The following is a 15,193-nucleotide window of genomic DNA, read 5'->3' on the forward strand; positions in this document are numbered from 1 at the left end:
TAAGGCCTTGGGAGCGGCATGGCCGTACTTGTTTATTATGGTGGTTTTCCTATGTATCAGTGAATTATTGCCAGTTATTTGCTTTGCATATGTTATGTGTTATTTGGGTTTTCTTGCTGGGCTTCGGCTCACGGGTGCTCCGTGTGGCAGGTAAAACCAAGGAGTCAGTCAACCGGCCATGAGTATGGAGAGCGTGGGGGCGGCGCGTACATGTTCGGCCTGCCCGACTGCTTTGGTTGGGGGCATTTTGTATATGGCTGTATTTAACCATTCTTTTGATAGATGATCAAGTGTAAATCTATTTTGGTGTTGTAAACATTTTGTAAACCTTATTTTGGGATCCCAGATGTTTTATATTTAACGTTTTCAATGAAGTTGACCATTTTAAAAGAATACAGCCTTAAACTCTGGTTTAATCACACTTTTGGTTTTAGAAACCACTTTGAGTCAATTAAACGCACAATTTCTGTTTTAAACTCACTTAGTAACGGCTCTAAGGTAGTAGGGCGTTACATAGGGAATTTGGGATGTTACAACTATCCCCTCCTTAAGGGAATCTCGTCCTCGAAATTTTACCTGAACAGCTCGGGATGCTGGTCCTGCATGGTTGATTCCAACTCCCAGGTCGCTTCCTCAACCTTGTTGTTTCTCCATAATACCTTCACTAAAGGTATGGTTTTATTCCTCACGACCTTGTCCTTTCTGTCTAATATCTAGACTAGCTGCTTCTCGAAGCACAAATCCGTCTGCAGCTCCAGATCTTCATAACTTAGTACATGAGTCTCATCAGATACATACTTCCGCAACATCAAAATATGAAACACGTTGTGCACGACCGACAATGCCGAAGGTAATGCCAACCTATAGGCCACCTGACCGATCCTTTCCAAGATCTCAAAAGGTCATATGAACCTAGGGCTCAGCTTGCCCTTCTTCCCAAACCTCCTCACCCCCTTTAGTGGTGAGACTCAAAGGAAGACATAGTCTCCCACCTAGAACCCCACGTTCCGACGCTTCGTATCGCATAACTTCTCTGTCTGCTTTGTGATGCAAACATCCGAGCCATGATCTTTTCAATAGTTTCGTTGGTCCTCTGAACTACCTCAGGACCCAAGTATCTATGCTCACCCAACTCGTCCCAGTGAATAGGTGACCTGCACTTCCTACCATACAACATCTCATAAGGAGCCACTCCTACGGTCGCTTGATAGTTGTTGTTGTAGGAAAACTCTATCAGGGGTAAATATTTAATCCAAGACCCTTCAGAGTCTAGTACACATGCTCTCAGCATGTCCTCCAAAATCTAGATAGTCCTCTCAGACTGACCATCGGTCGGAGGATGATAAGTTGTACTAAAGTTCAACTGCGTGCCCATTGCCTTCTGCAAACTTCCCCAAAACTTGGAAGTAAATGTGGGATCTTGTCCAACACGATCGACCTCGGGCTCCATGAAGACGTACTATCTCTTTTACATAGAGATTTGCGTACTGATCAATGGTATAAGTCATCTTTACTAGTAGAAAGTGAGCCAATTTGGTATATTTTTCTACAATCACCCATACCGAATCGTGCTGGCCCACTATCTTAGGCAATCCCACCAAAAAGTCCATTGCGATGTCTTCCCATTCCCGCTCTGGAATATCTAAGGGTTGCAATTGTCCTGCAGGCCTTTGATGTTCAGCTTTGATCTGCTGACGTGTCAGACACTTGGCTACATACTCTGCTACATCACCCTTCATCCCCGGCCACCAATACAAAGTTCTCAGATCCTGGTACATCTTCGTGGTACAGGGATGCATGGAATACGGAGTAGTACACTAGAAGAAAAAATGCTTTTAATAACATCGAAAATGTGTTATCAAAACATACCATAACACTTTTTTTTAATACCGACTATGTTATCGTAGGTCAGGGTACTTTACATAACACTATATCATTGTTATACAGATGTGTTATTATACTGTCAATGATAACACAATTTCTGTGTTATTTTAATAAATAGATAAGTGTTTAATTATGTTATTTATAGTCGATTATATAACACATTTCAATACTTATAAATTTGTGTTATACTACACTTTAGTATAACACTTTTTTTGTGTTATACTATACTTTAGTATAACACTTTTTTTGTGTTATACTACACTTTAGAATAACACATTATTTGTGTTATATAATGAAGTTTGCATAACACAATTTTCGTATTATAACACTAATTTATTCTATTATATTTTAATTTTTTTTATATAATTAAAATTAGCTTTCTAATATATACTAGCATCATCAAATGAACTTGATTTTCAAATAACAAAAAGTAAAAACATTCAACATTGTATTAACAATCCACAAATTAGTTTAAAACATTCAACACTGTCATCAACAACAAAATGTTCTTTAAGTATTCAAGGAGTCTTAAATATTCAACATAGTGAAAAGTTACTACTTTCAACACAAAATATTCTACAGCTGCCCAACACAAAGCCTTCAAAATTAAGTATCCTTTTCTACTTCGCTTGTCACATCTGCAAAATAAACAAAGAAATATTTTATTGTTATTATCTATCATCACAAATTCCTTCAAAAAAAATGCTATGGAAATTATATCCAAGAAAGGACACCACATACAAAATAATGAATTCACAACTACACCAAAGAAAACAAAGAAACCAAACACTAAATTATAAGACATTGGTTATTTTTTGAGTATGAAAATATACCTCTTGGAATAACTTTTTTAGAAGGCCATGCAACTGTGGAACCAACTGCTTCTTGTATTGTAAGCATCGCATTATTAGGAAGAAATAAGTAAGATTCTGGTACAATATCAACATCAACCCATACTCGCATAAAGTCTGGTCCAAGAGGCTTTCCATGTACAGTTATATTTGGATCACTAGAATCCCAACGACCTTCAGCAACAATTACATATGCCCAGTCAAGCAAGTAGCAAGCATTCTTCCCTTGTGTAAAGTTATGTCTTTTTTCTAGTGCAATACTCTACCAAATAGATTTTAAAGACAATATATTAGTTTCTGTATTTGTTCTTCTAAAATGAAAATTTAAAACAATAACAACTTTTATAATTTACCTTAGGGGACTAAATATTGTTTGACTGCGGTACATTGCGAGACTGTCCTTCGCTTGGTGTCACTTTACCACCAACCTAAATATAAAACCAAGATAAGTTTCATTGGAAGAAAATAAAACTAAGGTTTATAAGTGCAAGGTAGAAATACTACCAAGTGTTCTTTAAGTAGATTCATCATTTCAGTCATTTTGAGCTTCATATTCTGTTTCTCTTCTTCTAACTTTGAGATCTTGCTATTACACATATTAACAACACTTAGCTTTGACCTTGTTATGCCTCTTCCGTGTTCGATTAAACGACCAGATTTTGGGTTACCAAACAATTTTGTCAAGGCATCCTCATCAGCGTTGTCTGTAGTTCCAGATTTTGGGTCTTCAAGGAGAATCTCATTCAATGAACCCTGCATATAAATTAGTATAACTAATGTATGCATTATGAAAAATAAGTAAAAATTCACAAAAATTAAATGACTAATACTCACAAAAATATCAGATGCTGCTGGGTTTACAGGTTCACCATTCTTCTTGGTATGGGCTCTCCGGAAAGCATCGATTCTAGATATTTTAACATCCTCATTTTCTTTCTTCTACACAATACATCAATAGAGATTATAAAATAGAGACTACAATAATGGAAGCAATAATAAAAACAGTATAAAACTTAATTATTACCATATCATTGATTGTTCGAGCATATCCTCTTCGACTTAAGGTGTATGGAACAACTTGCTTTCTTCTCTCTTGGTATTTGGCCCTTATATCCTATTTAATAAATAAGTAAAAGAGGCATAAATATATTTAATTTAACACCAACAGAGATAAAAGAGGCAGCAACATCACTTCTCACATCATATTTCTGACCAAATGTTCTTTACTAATTTTTTTGGCAACAAATGCTCTCCATTCTACATCACTTTTTATGCAATTCGGCTATAAGGCTGGTCATTCACTCTCATTTTTTGCATTGATAATATCCTTTACAAGTCTAGATTTCCCAGCTCTCCATAGTTCTGCCATCATTTCAAAGCACATCTTTTTTTGCCAATCATCATGTAAGTCATATTGTGCCTACAATAGAATATAGAATAATATATTATATGTTTAAGTGTAGAGCTGAATATATATAAAAAAATACACTCATAAAACTTGTAATTCTCCCTGAATAGATGCCCAAAGAACATCTCTCATAATTGGTGAAACTTTCCTCCAATCTGAAATAGTGTAAGGAACAACCTCTCGCACAAGAGCGCCCACAAAAGAAGAAAATTGCACTGAGTTAGTACCAACTGGTTGCCCTTTTTCATTCCAATTTATTATCCTTAAGTCATTGTTCCTCTTGGTAAGATTTTCCAATAGAGTTTTTCCCCTTGTCTTCTTGGCTAAGTTCATTACATTCGCATCTACATCTTGAGGTATTACTTCAATCGCAGTTTGATTTGCCTCATCAGTTGTTTTTTGTAATCTAACAGATTTTCTAAGAGGTTGTTGAAGTTCTATCTCAGCCACTTCTTCACATTCTGTAGCAGCCCCTTCTTCAAATTCTACACCAACCCTTTCCTCATCAGCTATCTCTTCATGTTCCTCCCTTACTCCCTTTTCACAAACACTATTAACTACCTTATCTTCTTCATAATTAAGAGATCTTCTAGTTTTTGAACTTCCAAGTGACATCTCCATGTCTTCCACATCATCATTTGGATCTGGCTCTGTATTATAGACCATACGACGAGTTGTTGCTCTAGTACTAAGAGCAGGTGGTGAGTCGATTACAACTCTAACAGGTGCAGAAAACCTACGAAGAGCATTCTTTTTCTTTAAAATAGGGCTTCCAAGCAACATATCGTCACAATCAGCTTGAGTCTTCAATGATGCTTTTTGCTTTTTGGCCACAAAATTGCATAAAGCACCTGGACGAAGGTGTTTTTTTGGAGATCTTTGTAATGTACTCATTTTTCAAGTTGAAATTGCTGCAATATAAAAAGAAAGATAACATAAGAATATAAATCAGAAATGCGGATCACCAAAGAGTAATAAACATACACCAAAACCATAAAACCAGAATTATTTCATTCAAATTAAAATAAAATCATAAAGTACACCATAGAGAGTAATAAAAAAAATTTGTTTCATTCAACAAAAGAGTAATATACACCAAATTACATACAAAAAGAGTAAGCATATTTGTTTCATTCCAAGTACATAAGAAACAACAGGAAACTCAATTTTCTTCATTGGATTCAAGTCCAAAACACCCTCTATTTGAATCCTTTAAAGCTATATACCAATTACTTGACTCATTCACCCTTGCATAAAAAGCTTTTTTCACTTGTGAAGTTAATACAAATGGATCCCTAATGGATTGAGCTTGTCCTATATAAAAATTTACAAGTGTATAGAACTCTGACTTCTTAACACCCATTCGAATATTCGTCCAATCGCACCAAAACAATGGCACCTTAAAAGTATGATAATCAAGAATAATTATATCCTTGATAACACCAAAATACTCTTATTTATCATTCAATTGCCCACTGTCATGTGCTTCCAAGTATACACTGCTGTTTTGAGTTGTTTTTTCAGCTCCTTTTTTATGGAATCGAATTCCATTAATTATGTACCCTTTATAGGAAGTGACACCGCGACTTGGACCTTCAGCCAATTGAGCTAGCATGTCATCTACTTTGTTCATGTTAGAAATCTGAAAATAAAAATATAGTTGTAAGAAATTTGTACACTAAAACAAAACGTAAACTTTTATCTTGGAAATAGAATACAACCTTTTCATAAAACCATAACGGGAACCCTTCAGAATGTCGATTCCACAACAAAGTTTGATTGTTATTCATATTTGAGTGTCTTTCTTTCAGATCATCCATATGGACATTGAGAAATGGTTCTACAATATTCGAATTAAACAACACATACCAATGCGCTACTGCCGAGTTCAATCCATCAAGCTCAAAGCACACTGCTGCTAATAGTGGATTTTCTTCTAGTAATGTACTATCTTGATTATCATTTTGCTTTCAAAATGTTTCACAAAAGCGTACACATTCAACAGCAAGATAACGATTTGCAATACATCCTTCTGGCCGTGCATAGTTTGCTACAAATCCTTTCAATACTTTCATATATCTCTCAAAATGGTACATCCATCGAAATTGCACCGGGCCACAAAGTCTAACTTCTCATGCTAAATGAACAACCAAGTGAATCATTGGATCAAAGAAAGAAGGAGGGAAATATTCTTCTAGTTGACAAAGAATTTCAAAGGCTTCTAGTTCCAATTTCATAATTTCCTCCTTATCAACCACACACTGAAACAATCCATGGAAAAACTTAGAGAGCCGAAGAATTGTCTCTCTACAACCTTCTTCCATTAAACCCCTTATAGCAATAGGCAATAGTTGTTGCATAATCACATGACAATCATGAGACTTAAGTCCTGTCAGCTTCAGTTTCTCCACATCTACACAGTTTCTAATGTTAGAGCTATATCCATAAGGAAATTTCAAGTCAAATAGCCTCTCACAAAGCAACTTCTTATCAGATTTTAATAGAGTGTAAGCTGCATCAGGAAGACGAGTAACACCATTTTCTTCATACGGATGGAGATGAGGCATAATGCCCATCTCAGTCAAATCTAATCTTGAGTTGTAGTGATCTTTAGATTTTCCTTTGCAATCGAGCAATGTGTTAAGTATGCTTTCACAAACATTCTTTTCAACATGCATAACATCAAAGTTCTGACGAACAACTAATATTTCCCAATAAGGCAGCCTAAAAAAAATAGAATGCTTCTTCCAGATTTTTTCTGTGTCTATACCACGACTCCTCTTTTTTCCCTTTCCAAAGTCATTAGTCACTTTGCTTAACTGCTCAGCTACTTCAACACCTATCAATATAATTTGATATTGTGGTGCTCTTTCCCTTGCCCTAGCTGTTGTATATTTCTTCTTTCTATAATGGTGTTCTTGTGGTAGAAATCGAATATGATTGCAAAAGGACATCTTTTTGCTATGCTTCAACCAAACAACATTTGAGTGCTCGCCACAAACAGGACAACCATACTTCCCTTTAGTCGCACATCCAACTAAGTTTCCATAAGCTGGAAAATCATTTATGGTCCATAGAAACATGGCCTTTAAATTAAAAAACTTCTTTGTAGAAATATCATATGTATAAACACCATTCCATAATTCAAGTAACTCATCTATTAAGGGCTCTAAGTAAACATCTATGTCATTCCCAGGTTGTTTAGGTCCATGAATCAACATAGATAGAAAGGTAAATTCATCCTTCATGCACAACGCATGTGGCAGATTATATACAACGAGCATTATAGGCCAACAATTATACATAGAACTCATATTTTTGTAAGGATTGATCCCATCAGCAGTAAGTCCTAATCGAAGGTTGTTAGGTTCAAGTTGAAAATCTAGCCATCTCTCATAAACTGCATCCCAAGCCTCTGAATCTACCGGGTGCCGCATTTTCCCGCCTATTCTTTTATTGGTTGAATGCCATTTTAAGCTTAAAGTCGTCTCTTCTTTTCTAAACATCCTTTGAAACCTTGGTATAATAGGAAAATATCTCAACAATTTTGCAGGCTGCCCTTGTAGAATCTCTTTTGTCTGTTCATTTTGCTTCCATCTTGGATATTGACAAGTGGGACATACTTGGGCATCAACATTCTCTTTTGTATACAAACAACAATCGTTGACACAAGCATGGATATGCTTATAGCTCAGATCAAACATCTTTAGAAACTTTTTAACTGCATACATTGATGACAGTAGGAGATTATCTTTCGGCAACATTTCTTTGATCATCTCCAACCACTACTACAAAAAAGGGTTAGTCCTAAAATTTTTTTTAGGACTCGCGGGGCGCGAGTCCTCTATTTGAGAGCCCTTAAAAACTGGGGTTTTTTAGGACTCGCGTTGCGAGTCCTAAAAGAATGTTTTTAGGACTTGCATTGCGAGTCCTAAAAAATGTGCGAGTCCTAAAAAGTTTTATTATTAATTTTTAAAAAATGAATTGGTGGCCAATGCTCCCAACGGAGCTCCGGCAACAGCGGCGGCGCCACCACCTGCGACGGTGGTTCGAGAAAACAATGATTGGTTTTCGAAGCCTAAGGCTCGGGGAACATCACGGTGGTGGTGGTTCTTTGTGGAACGGAATGTGGTGGTCGGATTTGAGGTAAAAAATTTCGGATTCCATAGATTCCGACGAACACCAAAAATGAAATCCGGCGACTTCTAACCCGATCCTTGGTTGGGTTTTGCTCACATGAAATTTTTGAGTACGATGGTGGTGGGTGCTCGACTCACAACGACCCAAGGTGGTCGAAATCTCATCGGAAACTTTGGGAAAACCCAAAATCGATCTTCTCTGTTGTCCGTCTTAGGAGGCGCATGAGGGCTCGAGCTCGCAGGGGTCAAAAATTCGGTGGCCTTTGAAGCTCCCTAGCCGACGCATGTTGCAAGTGGTGGTGGGGAAGGCGGCGGTCGGGCTCGGCAAACTTTCAGGCGAGAGAGAGGAGAGAGAAAGAAGATGGGGCTAATAAGTGTGGGTTTTTTTTTTTAATTTAGTTATTTATAAAACTTTAATTTTTTTAGGACAAGCATTAGTTTTTAGGACTCGCAAGAAATTCTTTAAGGACTCTCAACGCGAGTCCTTAAAAGTCCAGGAGATTGAAGGGAATTTGTGATTTTTTAAAATTCAAATTTTTAGGAGACACATAAGTTTTTAGGACTCGCAATGAGTGTCCTAAAAAGATTCTTTAAGGACTCGCAATGCGAGTCCTAAAAAGTCCAGGAGGTGTTTTTTTAAAACCCAAAATCGAACTATTTTAGGACTCGCAACGCGAGTCCTAAAAAGTCCAGGAAGTGTTTTTTTAAAACCCAAAATCAAACTTTTTTAGGACTCGCAACACGAGTCCTAAAAAGTCCAGGAGGTGTTTTTTTAATACCCAAAATCAAAATTTTTTAGGACACAGAGATTTTAGGACCTGCAATGTGAGTCCTAAAAGATATTCTTCAAGGACTCGCAACTCGAGTCCTAAAAAGTCCAGAAGTTATTTTTAGGACTCGCATATATGTGAGTGTCCTAAAAAAGTGTCCTAAAAGGATGTTTTTGTAGTAGTGAACATCTCACTAAAGCCAACATCTGAGATTCCATGCTTTGTTTTAAGATTATACAGCCCAATGATAGACGAAATTTTTGTATACTTTGAACAACCTTCACACAATGGAGATTCAGCATCTGCTAATAGACTCTGAAAATCAGCATCTTTTTATCGTCACCAAAATCATTGGCGTTACTTGAAAATACTCCCGCTGCCGGAAATAAATCATATTCATAACTTGTGTTTGTCGTGCTGCTTTGGACTGGATCTTCCCCATGATGAAACCATGTTTTGTAAGATTGGTCCATACCCCACAAAACTAAGTGTTCGACAACTTCGTCTGAAAGTTGATGTCTTAGATTGTGACATTTGTTGCATGGACAAAGAATCTTGGCTTGAAATCCAAGATTCATCATGGCTGTCTTAACAAACTCCCTAGCTTTTTGCTAATATTCCACCGTTGCTCTACAATTTTAGAGGATACGTCAATAATCAAGGGCTGACACTTAAACTTATACCCAAAATAAACTATATGATTTTGGTTACTAACTTGTTAAGATGGATCCAACTTTTATCTATCTCCAATGAATTTGAATTTGATGTTGTTCTCTTAATAAAATCTTGTTTTTTGTCTGGGTTTAACAACTGTTAGACAAGACAATCACATTATTTGCAGTTGTAATTTTAGGGTCATGACAAGGTCATTAACACACATGCTTTTAAAAGAAAACATGCCTTGGTTGAATTTCAGGTCATCTTAAAAGAGAATTTCAAGTCATACCAGTTAAAAAGATCCTTTTCTTCAGTTAAATATCCTATTTTTGCTATTTATCCTATGAATGATTAAAAATGGAAGAATTCCTTTATTTTTGCTGAGTTTAAGAAATTTTTAATATTTTTTCATTTCATTTCCTCTAATAGACATTGCAATAGGTAGTAGGATCATCAGAGTTTAAGGGGGTCTTCTTAGTATCTTTTGAAAATAGCAAGCAGCTTATGTTTTAGATCAGCTGTATTGTTTTGGGGTTAGTTGCAGAAGAAGAAGAAGAAAAGAAAGGTCATTAAGTCAATGTTTTTTAATAGAGAAGTTGACCATATTGTTATTTTCGACCTCAATTGTTTTGTGGGTTGTAAATATATCAATGAAAAGGCCTAGTGGGCACTGGCCCTTTTAATTTGATTAAGAAAAAAAGGCATATTATGTCTAATTTGATGGTTTAGCAGCAGACTCTGCATCATGTGTTCTTAAGAACTTGTTCCTTGAGAGTATAATATGATTAATTCAGTCTTTTAAATTTGTAAAAACAATTGGTTATATGATCCAAATGGTGGTAACCAACAAAAAGGAAAGAAAAGGAAAAGACATTGATCTCTTTTTTTTTTATTATTATTTTTTTGCTCAAGATTATTATTATTATTATTTTATTTCTTGGTCCCCTACAAAATTCCATTGCCATGTTAGCAGCTTGTGGAGTGTGGAGTGTGGACTATTTTTGTATGATAGAATAGATCACATGAAGGATGAGAATGTCAGCCTCATCAACATCTTTTCTTTTATAAACAAAAATATTTAACCTTTCAGTATCATCAATGGTCAGACTTAGATTTTTGTCTTTGTATAATATTCCATCTATGATCTCTGATTTCTCTTCCTATTTTTTATTTTTATGAGCAAGAATATAAATGGTGGGTAAAGTTTTACTTGGATTATGGTTGTTGACGGTGAAATCTTGTCAACGAAATTAGATCGGAAAACTCAAAGGTAAGTCTAGTGATATTTATATAAGAACTTAGGATAAACTTTAAGGACAAGTAAAAACAGATAAACAATGGAGCAAGCCTCTGTATATTTCTCAATAGCCTCTGCATACAATGAATTCTCCCACCCCCCTTCAGGTGGAAATAGAGTTCATTTTATAGTAGGCTCTAATGGCCCTGGGTACATATGGGTCCAGGGGACCAAATGGTACATGAGTACACTAGCAGGAGAGTGGTTCCAGGGGTATTGGTGTCGGCTCCCGTACATGGTCAGAATCTGTGGGGATGTCTCCACTACCTACTGAGTACGAATGTCAGGGGTTGTCTAGCATGGACCGTAGCGAGTACTTTGCTTGTACGGCCACTACTTGTCTAACATGGGCCTTGTCTCCATACTTTACTTCCTTTTAGTATGTAGGTGCGCTCCGTACCCCTCCTTCCTTCGCATCAGATCGCTGTGAAGCCTTCCCTTAGGCCCTTGACCTTACATCCTATGAGTCCCGCAGGATGAGAGGTGTCCCGTAGAGGGCATCCCTGCGTTAGTCGATAGTCTCATTCACAAGACCAATGCCCCGCGGTTCCCATGCGCATGGGGCCGCGAGACCACCAAGGACGAGGCTGTCCTACTGCCCAATATTCTTCTCGCGGCATATACCCAGATGTGTGAAGTGAGGCAAGGTCACTTGGGGGATCTGTGATGCAAGCCGAGATGAGGCGTTGGGCACCTCCCGGGTGTGAGGTGCGCCTAATAGGTGTTAGGCGCCGTTGGCGTGCGACCCGTTGCACTTGGCGTCTCCTAGGGACGAGGTGCTCCGTCTAGGCACAAGATGCCCACCCTAGATGGGAGGCACCCCTCGTAGGCGCGAGGCGTCGTTGACGTGCGACCCATTGCATGTGGTGTCTCCTAGGGGCGAGGCGCCCCTCCCCCCCCCCCCCCCCCAAGGATGATGCTGAGGGTACGCTGAGGATGATGCGAGGCCGTTGCAAGAGGACAGTGGCCCGAGCATCCCGCGGCGCAGTCATGTACTTAGGCCTTTATGTGACCTTAGCATGTGCCTTGGATCTTTTACAAGCATGGAATATTGAGCATCCAAAAAGGCCATACTTCACGGCTCACTAGGTGATGCTTCCCTTGGGACAATCTCCCGGTTTCACAAGACCTATAGGTCTGAGCCTGATAATGTGACTAAGTGACCTTTAGCCTTGTATTTTCACCATGTATTGGGGATTTTTTTTTCTGGGTGGATTTTTTGCATCCACAATGGTGAACCTATTTTCTTACATATGTACTAATTTTAGCATATTATTATTTACTTGTTTCAAATAAAAAGAAATGGCTGACCCAGAAACTTGTTGTTGAAATTATTTTCCTTTCAATGAATAAGAAGTAATCTTTAGAAAAAGATAAACGTTCCCTGACCCTAAACATTACCAAATATTGGACTGCTTTTAAATACAAAAAATTTCAAAGATATATTGTTTTTGGATTTAGTTATGAACTAAAGTTATTGTTTATATATATGAAGAAGATCCATTGTCATCTTTTACTGTGGTAATGTTTCTGTTATACTAATCATATCAGCCCCTGTTTCTTATGGAAAATTAGAATTATACTAAAAATTGCTGCCATTTTTTCTTCTTCTTTCGTATTGGCTATGATAACGACATAGGTAAAATGAGCATGCGTTTAAACATCATTTTTAACAAAACAAGTGTCATATATCTCACAATTCAGGGCCAATTTAAGAAGCATACATAGCCATCTGTTTGTTAGTGTGACCATTTTCTATTAGTATACATTATAAATTCAATCTATTGTACTCACTTTGTTTGGACCTACTTATAGGCTATATAGATCATCATAATACATTTTGGTTTGGTTTGGCAGTCTATTGCGAAACTGCCGCAAAGTTCTTACTTAAGGAACTTCTGACTTTTTGACTGATTTTAATTTGTAGGAAGTGATTGTGTGTTTGATTCTGCAGTAAAAGGAAGTTTCAACAATGAGCAAGGGTAAGATTTTTAAGCTACCAAAGGGGTTCCGTGGAAGGGCGAAGAATTGCATAAGAATAGCAAGAGAGAGGGTGGAAAAGGCATTGCAGTATTCCTATCAAGATCGTCAGAACAAGAAGCGAGACATGCGTTCTCTCTGGATCCAGCAGATAAACACTGGCACTCGCCAACATGGGGTACACTATCTAATACTTATTTCATAGATTTGTAATTTTGAGTCAGATTTTATATTATATTCTCTGTCTATACATGATTGTAAGGGATTGCTGATGATTTTGGTCTTCTTATTATGTAAGTTTTGTAGTATTGATCTCAGAATGAATCTTGCTCTAAGTCTTAGTTCTCTATTCAGTTTCTTTTAACTAAAAACTATACAAATAGTTTAGTTAATGCTCTCCTTCAGCCGCACTAAAGAATTAGAGAATGATTCATTTTGAGATCAATATTAAAGATAATAAATAGTAAAATATTGTGTACAATTTCTGAATGTGTAAATTACTTTTGTTTTTGTGGCTTGAAAAGCTTGTTTGCATTTTATTATGGAGATTTCTGTTGAAATCAATAAGGCAGTAAGGCAGAGTGAGCTTCACTTATTTTAGATAGATTTTCATTTGATTGAAAACCTTATAGTAATTTTTGAGGAACCAAAAACTAGACAGAACTACTGAAATTCCTCATTATTAATTAATAGACAGTGTTGGTATAGACCAAAACCCTAAACATTACAAGGTTGAGTTAGATTGAGAGGCTCCCCTTTCCCAAAGATTGCCAAATTCTTCTCTAAGTAAATCTCACTCTCTATCTACAATATCTTCCCAACCTAACAGCCCAGAAAACTTTTAACACAAGTCTTTCTTATTGGAGGCTTATCTAAATGCTTATCTAGTTAATGTTTTTCTGAACTTGTGTTGGCTCTGCAACATTAGATGGACAACATGAGCACCTGCCATTTGTCTTCGCAGCTCTTGTTTACTTCAGTCTACTGAATATTTGCTCAAATTTGCAGTTAATGTATATTTAAGATAGGATATAGCAGCTTCACTCTACTCTCTTCTCTGCTTCCTGTTGTCGTTGGTGGCCTTTCATTTCTTAGCAACATATTACAAAATCTTGATGTTTTGTTTCAGGTTAATTATGGCAACTTCATGCATGGGCTTATGAAAGAAAACATTCAGCTGAAAAGGAAAGTTCTGTCTGAGTTATCTATGCACAAACCATACCGTTTCAAGTTTTGGCTGAATTTCATTGTTTTTTTATGATAGACTGCATGTGAGCAACAAGCATATTTACATACAAAATTATTAGATCTTAGTTTTCCAGCCCTACAAGTAACTTGGCACTGGTCTATGTTATGCCTTGACCACCATTTTTTGTTAATTCTGCTGGTTTATTTTCTATCCATTTAATAGTCTCTAGTTCAAGAGATTCTAGTGTTGTTTTTAATTTAAAAATTAGATTCTAAAATGGTAGCCACTAACAAATTGGGTTTGGATCAAATACAAGATTTTAGCTTGGGTTAGGGCAATTTTGTTATGGTAATTAAATCTAATCTATACATATGGAAATAATGAAAACAATATGACTAAATGAAAAATCTAATCTATACATATAATGAAAAATCTAATCTATACATATAAAAGCTTACATAACCATCTATCAATACCAAGTCAAAAAATTCAAACAACACACAATAAGTTTTCTTCCTTATATCACCGCAGCACACAAACAAATTTTCCAGAACCTACTTCTCTAATACACACAAGTTTTCAACCTTCCGTTATCACCGCAGCACATAATTTTAATCTCAGAACCTACTTCTCTATGGATGAATATTTAAGATATTCAAACTCCTCTAACATTTTTAAGATATTAATAATAAGAGTTAAAACAACAAATTTCGAACCTCTTGCAAATTAACTTTGCAATGCTCCTTGCCAATTCGATCCACAACCTAAAGAATATAATCAATACCTAAAAGATTAATACAAAATTAAAATTTGTCAATAGATATTAAAACAACCTTTGAAATCCAAAATTTATCTAATTTGATCTTAAAATTTGGGGATAAAATATATACACACATTTACTTTAAAGGCATTTTAAGTATGACTTAGTAAATGTTGACAAAATGGATAGGAGAGTGTACCTATTTCACACAATACAATAGTAAGTTTTTATCGTTTTCTGAATATATGGGATTAAGTG

General features: G+C 36.4%; 1 long non-coding RNA gene across 1 annotated transcript; it reads right to left on the minus strand.

Annotated features, from left to right (window-relative positions):
* Nucleotides 1-2,297: 2,297 nt before the first annotated feature.
* On the minus strand, nucleotides 2,298-14,958 carry LOC133784213 (uncharacterized). Its single transcript, XR_009871205.1, has 2 exons — nucleotides 14,892-14,958; nucleotides 2,298-2,522 (listed from the first exon to the last, which is right to left on the minus strand). It is a non-coding gene; the product is annotated as an uncharacterized LOC133784213 (long non-coding RNA).
* Nucleotides 14,959-15,193: the final 235 nt, after the last annotated feature.

Source organism: Humulus lupulus, chromosome 6 (genome assembly GCF_963169125.1).
Source record: "Humulus lupulus chromosome 6, drHumLupu1.1, whole genome shotgun sequence".
NCBI classification, from domain to species: domain Eukaryota; kingdom Viridiplantae; phylum Streptophyta; class Magnoliopsida; order Rosales; family Cannabaceae; genus Humulus; species Humulus lupulus.